We start from the raw sequence: 7519 nt of genomic DNA, 5'->3' as shown, positions 1-7519 counted from the left end.
AACACCAACAAATATCCAGTGTGGTTTAATCCACAATTGAAGAACCTAAAAAATAGAAAACAAAAAGCACATAAAATATACAAAAAAGACAACAATAGCGAAAATCTTCAAAATTACCAAAAAATTTGCTGTCAACTTGACGCAGCCATTAAAATTGTACATGAAGAACATAATCGTAAAATCGAACATCAAATCAAGTCTTGCCCTAAGAACTTCTTTAATTACGTAAAAACCAAACTAAAAAGTAACAACTTTCCATCACGAATGCATCTTGACAGTAATATAGGACACACTAGTAATGAAATATGTAGTCTTTTTGCCACTTTTTTTCAAGAAATTTACACCACATATGAAGAAACAGACCGCGAATACTTCTCGTATTTTCCTGGATTTTCGAATTCTTTATCTGTCAATCAATATCTGAATTCGAAATTCAAAACGCACTTAAAAATTTAGACGCTACGAAAGGTCCTGGACCTGACAGAATAGCTCCAATTTTTCTCAAAAAATTGGCAGAAGAACTATCTACACCCTTACAACACCTTTTTAACATGTCCCTGAAGAATGGAATTTTCCCAGAACTCTGGAAAACCTCATATTTAGTGCCAATTTTCAAATCTGGCGCTAAATCTGACATTCGTAATTATCGTGGAATTGCCATTATTTCATGCATTCCAAAATTATTTGAATCAATAATTAATGAAAAAATCTTTCAACAAGTAAAACACCAAATTACAACTCAACAGCACGGCTTTTACAAAGGCCGATCAACTACCACAAATCTTTTGGAATTCATAACTTTCACTCTGACTGTAATGGACAACGGTAACCACGTAGAAGCTCTTTATACGGACTATGCATAGCAAGGCATTTGACAGAATCGACATACCATTATTACTCTTCAAGCTCGAAAAATACGGAACTGAAACAAAATTTTTGGAATGGCTGCAGTCATACTTAACAAAACGAACACAAATAGTCCGCTTTCAAAATTCCTTTTCAAACCCAATAGAAGTGACTTCTGGGGTTCCTCAAGGTTCCCACCTGGGCCCTCTTCTTTTTATTTTATACGTAAATGACATTTCCTTTCTTCTTAAGTCAATACATGTGCTTGTATATGCTGACGACATGAAGCTCTTTATAGAAATAACCAATGCAGAAGACTTCGAAATATTCCAGAATGAAATTAATGTATTCTACACTTGGTGCAACAAAAGCCTATTACAACTCAACATTAAAAAATGTAATTCAATAGCCTTTAGCAGAAAAACAGTAACACCACCAACAAACATTTTCTTTGGAAACCAACCAGTAGAAAAATGCAAAATCGTTAGGGACCTAGGCGTAATCTTAGACTCCAAACTTACATTCATAGAACATTATAATACAATTATCAACAAAGCAAATAGTATGCTGGGCTTTATAAAACGCTTCGGCCACAATTTTCAAGACCCATATACAATCAAACTATTATATATTACATACGTCCGACCAATTCTGGAACATTGTAGCATTGTATGGAATCCCTATATTGCCACACATGAAGAACGCATTGAGTCTGTCCAAAAACAATTTCTTTTGTACGCGCTTCGTAAGCTAAATTGGACATCATTTCCCTTACCATCATATGAAGCACGCTGCATGCTTATAGACATACAAGCACTTAAAGAACGCCGCGATCTTTCAATGCTTTATTTTATCAATGACATTATTTCTCAACGCGTGCAATCTACTCAATTATTATCACAACTAAATTTTTATGCACCCAGTCGTCAATTAAGAAATCGTAAAATATTTTCGGAAAATTCTCACAGAACAAACTACTCAAAAAATGGCCCAATAAATCGCATGATGCGTCACTATAACCAGCACTGCGAAAATATCGACATCACCATGGGCAGAAATCAAATAAAAAAACGACTAACTACTGGAAATAATGTATAGAATATAAGAAAACATTGTATTATCATAACTGTAGTCTACATTTGCTTGACGAAATAAATAAATAAATAAATAAAGATGAGCATTCTCCTCTTCCTAGATCCCTCTGGCAAGGCATAGGAACACCCTTCGACGGGATCGTCAGATGTACCCTCATCAGTTGGCAAGAAGGAAAAGATGTTTCCTGTCAAGGGTGGCTCAGCCCTCTTAAGCATTTCTGCAAAAGAGCGCTTTGATCGTTCCTTAAGGGAACGCTTGATTTTTTCCTCGCGCTGTTTGTACGCGGGACATGCCGGAAGGTCATGCCGAGTTCCCTCGCAATAAAGACACTTTTTAGTATCCCCACTGCAAGCGTTCTCAGCATGATTGCCTCCGCACTTGCTACAGCGTGCCTTGTTGCAGCAGTAGGTGGCTGTGTGACCTAACTGCTTACAGTTTTGGCAATGCATGACCCGCGGTACGAACAGGCGTACAGGTAGACGAACCCTGTCCAAGCGGACGTAGTTCGGCAGCGCGGATCCGGCGAATGTTACTCGGAAGGAATCCGAAGGGAGGAATTTCTTCTTCCCTTCTTCGATGGATACTGAATGCAATTGCTTGCAATCCAGTATCTTTACACTTTGCATCAAGGGGTTTTTAAAACAGCCAACTCCATGACGCAAAATGTCATCGACAGTGAGATTCCCCTCGGTAACCACACCGTCGATTTCTACATCCTTGGCAGGGATATACACGCGATACTCTCTCGTGAAGAGCTCGTAGCCAGCAATTTCGTTTGCTTGCTTCAAGCTACTCACGACAACTCGCAGTTTGTTCGGCCTCACCTTCGTAATCTTGGTTACGGCCGAAAAATGTTTTGCCAGGTCTTTGCCAATTTGAATAATATTCAATGGCTTCTTTATGGGCGGGAAAAAAACAACGTAGGGACCGCCAGCGGCATCTGGGTAAGCTTTTACCCGTACTTCCGGTACTCTTGGTACAGGACTTGGCAAAGGGGAGGGCACAGGGGAAGGTAGGGGTGAGCTGATGGGAGAAATTTCAATTTCTTCCCCGTTTGTTTCCACCTCCAGGAAAAGTTGCACCTGCATGTCGTCCATTTTGCGGGAGCGTTACGCTCTACCGCACACAAACGATAAATATTCGAATATGGGGGGGGGGGGGTTCAAGTAGTTGATATTAAATTTTAAAAACAATTTTTCAATCTACAATGGATCAAATAAAAAAAAGACAGTAATACTAATACTAATAACAATAGTAATAATAATAATAATAATAATTGTAGTATAATAATTATAATAACAATAATAATAATATCAATAATAATATTAATAATAATATTATAACATAGTAATAATATTGATAATTATAGTAAAAATTCTAAATGTAATACTTCACCGAACGTCTAAGTCACGACCTCACGGCTGATAGTTGGATTAATCGAGTGTCTCCGCAGAACAAACAATGACGATCCAGCTTCGTGTTGTGACACAGTGGCCGTATCTTACACGCGACCTTGTAGATGCCACTTGTAGTTGACTTCCACTCGCTCGATCGTATGGTGGTCCGTGCTGCTAGCGGGGTAGCAGCGGTGCGGGAGAATTATTCTTGCTGATATATCAGCTGAGTATCGAATCACTGGCGGGGTAGCCTGACCCTACCAGTGTGCAGATGTTTCTGCCGATATACAAGAGGCTATTGTTATCGCGCAACACAAGAACTAATCGACAAAAAAACACCCGTACGATAACTCGTGTATTGTTATTTTGCGAACTCAAACGGAGATAAACAATTTGCGTCGAATCGAGACGAAAGCAAAACAACGATTGTGCAATTGTTGATGCCAGGAATTTTTTCTGTTCCAAAGGCTCAAGTGAAATTTGATTCACCAATAATTGAGGAAAATCTTCAATAAGTCAATTTGATTTAATTTCTTCCCAGAATTTTTTACCTGCAGAAATAGTTGAAACTAACTTGAATGAGATTAAATCAAATATTAAAAATTTCAAAAATATGAAAGCACCTGGTGACGATGGAATCTTTAATATACTAATCAAACATCTCCCTGAGAGCACAATGGAATTTTTAGTGAAAATTTTCAATTGCTGCTTCAAAATTGCATATTTTCCCAAATTATGGAAAAATGCAAAAACTACTCCAATTTTAAAGCCGGTAAGAATCCAGCTGGAGTTTCAAGCTACCGACCAATCAGTTTGCTTTCTTCAATAAGTAAACTGTTTGAGAGAATTATTCTCAACAGAATGATGTCACACATCAACGAAAATTCAATTTTTTCAAATGAACAGTTTGGATTTCGCCATGGGCATTCCACAACTCATCAATTGCTCAGAGTTACTCATATGATACGAGCTAACAAATCTGGAGGTTATTCCACTGGAGCTGCTCTTTTAGACATAGAAAAATCATTCGACAGACATACTTGCTGGATTTATTTATAACTCTAAAATAACAGATCATTGGTCGCAGTGAAACGATACCGAACATTTGAAACATAATCTTCAAACATATATGAACATACATTCACACAAGCGAATAACATGAAATAAATATGTTTCGAATATATGACGCGAAATTTTTTTTTGATCTTGGTATAATCGAAACGTCACTGTACTCATATATAGGTTGGACTCGATTATATGTAGGCTCGATATGTCATTCGTTAAAATACAATTTTTGATTCGATTGTTTATAGTAAAATTTTTTTTCTATATCGAATATGACTTGCTTTCCACAACTTTTGAACCACGTGTACAATCATAATAATTCGTCACTTAACCCTTAACTAGCCTGTTCATCTGAAACCAGTCTTGTTCAAATCGGTTGAGTAGTTTCTTAGATGATGAAGTTTCGTGATTTTCACGTTTTGATTCATTACAGACGAAGTTAAAGTCCGATTACAGTAAAATTTAATAGGGTGTTATGAGGAAGTTAGACCTTTCATTTGACACTAATTTTGTGAAAATCGGTTCAACATTCTCTGAGAAAATAATGAAATATGAAAGCACCTGGTGACGATGGAATCTTTAATATACTAATCAAACATCTCCCTGAGAGCACAATGGAATTTTTAGTGAAAATTTTCAATTGATGCTTCAAAATTGCATTTTTTCCCAAATTATGGAAAAATGCAAAAACTACTCCAATTTTAAAGCCGGATAAGAATCCAGCTGAAGTTTCAAGCTACGGACCAATCAGTTTGCTTTCTTCAATAAGTAAACTGTTTGAGAGAATTATTCTCAACAGAATGATGTCACACATCAACGAAAATTCAATTTTTGCAAATGAACAGTTTGGATTTCGCCACGGGCATTCCACAACTCATCAATTGCTCAGAGTTACTCATATGATACGAGCTAACAAATCTGGAGGTTATTCCACTGGAGCTGCTCTTTTAGACATAGAAAAATCATTCGACAGTGTTTGGCATAAAGGTTTGATTGCGAAATTGCAAACTTTTAATTTTCCAATTTTCCTAATCAAAATTTTGAAAAATTATCTTACTGATCGAACTCTGCAGGTTGTCTATCAGAATCCAAAATCTGATAGATTTCCTGTCAGAGCAGGTGTGCCCCAATGTTCAGTATTGGGCCCAGTCCTGTACAGTCGATTGTAGAAAAGTTTAGATATTTTTTCTTCCTACTTGCAAAAGTGGAAAATCTCTCCCAATGCTTCCAAAACTCAAATGATAATTTTTCCTCATAAGACTAGGGCTTCTTTCCTCAAGCCAAACAATAATCACGTTGTCAAGATTAATGGGATTATTTTAAGTTGGTCTGACAAGGTTAAGTACTTGGGACTAATTTACGATAAAAAACTTATTTTCAAAGAGCACATTGAGAGTATACAAGCCAAGTGCATCAAATATACGAGATGTTTATATCCTCTCATTAACAGGAATTCTAAACTTTGTTTAAAGAACAATCTTTTAATTTACAAACAAATTTTTAGACCAGCAATGCTTTATGCTGTACCGATCTGGTAAAGTTGCTGTTCAACAAGGAAGAAAACGCTCCAAAGGATTCAGAATAAAATTCTGAAAATGGTTTTGAAGCGTCCTCCTTGGTTTGGTACACTCGAATTACATAGACTTACTGGTGTTAGAAGCTATGTCAAATAAAATTATTAACATTTTTCGACAAAAATCGTTGCAATGCTCAATTGCTACGATAAGCTCTCTTTATAACCAATAAGTTAGCAATTAAGTTAGTTATAAATTTACTTCCCCTTTTCAGACAAGTAGGTTTAAATCCCTACGAATGATAAGTCCTAATTGCGAAAGCAAACAAATCCTAACAATTAAAATTACAAATTTCTAACAGTGTTGAGAAGTCACCATTTGTGATTGGACACACGTACTCATTATTTACTAATATTAATCATTCTAAAAAGTTTCAATATGGCGACACACATAGTTCAACCGTGCGCGAAGTGCAAGAAAAATATTTATTCGCGAAACGGAAAACCATTACAGTGCGATGGAAAGTGTAAGCAATGGTTCCATAATGCCTGTACATCGTTATCTGATGCGGAATATCAGGAAATTCAAACGGTTCCTGATAAATTTTGGTTTTGCAATACCTGCAAGGAAAATCGAAACAGGAGCAGAAGAAACACAATAAACATGGCTGAGCAACCGTTATTATCCACGCCACACGGCAGTGAAAAAGAGGCTGTATCGTCTAATCTGGCAATTGTGATTGGAAGAATCGAAACTAAGCTGGACAAGCTCATTATCTGGCAGCAGGAAGTAATTTCTGAGGTGCGCGGTATTCAAGCTACGCTTGCAGAACTACGTACCACAACAGAAACCCTGATGGATGAGCAACAGCAATTACGGGAACGAAACGATGAGCTGTGAAGAAAAGTGGAGTGGTGTGAAATTGAGATTGACAAACAAAAGCAAGAAAATCTTAGTGAATCGTTGGAAATATCAAACATTCCAATGACAGAAGGTGAGGATTTGTTCAAAACAGTAAAAATAAATTTGCGAGGAGATCGGAGTTGAGCTACGGATGGAGGAAGTTAAAGAGATCTTTCGGACACATGCCTATGCGTCAGCAAAATCTCAGATGGCTCCATCTATCCTTGTTAGATTTCATCGTAAAGAAAAGAGGGACGATATAATGGTGAAAAACCCAAAATTATCCACCTAGCGGTCAGACCAAGCCTTTCTCATTCGTACTTATTATTTGTTAAAATAGATTTACACGACACACTTCATTTCAGAAAAAAATACCCCTTGATAATATTTGCTGGATTTATTTATAACTCTAAAATAACAGATCATTGGTCGCAGTGAAACGATACCGAACATTTGAAACATAATCTTCAAACATATATGAACATACATTCACACAAGCGAATAACATGAAATAAATATGTTTCGAATATATGACGCGAAATTTTTTTTTGATCTTGGTATAATCGAAACGTCACTGTACTCATACATAGGTTGGACTCGATTATATGTAGGCTCGATATGTCATTCGTTAAAATATAATATTTGATTCGATTGTTTATAGTAAGATTTTTTTTTTCTATATCGAATATGACTTGCTTT

This window comes from Wyeomyia smithii, chromosome 1, assembly GCF_029784165.1.
Source record: "Wyeomyia smithii strain HCP4-BCI-WySm-NY-G18 chromosome 1, ASM2978416v1, whole genome shotgun sequence".
Classification (NCBI taxonomy): Eukaryota; Metazoa; Arthropoda; class Insecta; order Diptera; family Culicidae; genus Wyeomyia; species Wyeomyia smithii.
This window is presented reverse-complemented; position numbering follows the sequence as displayed.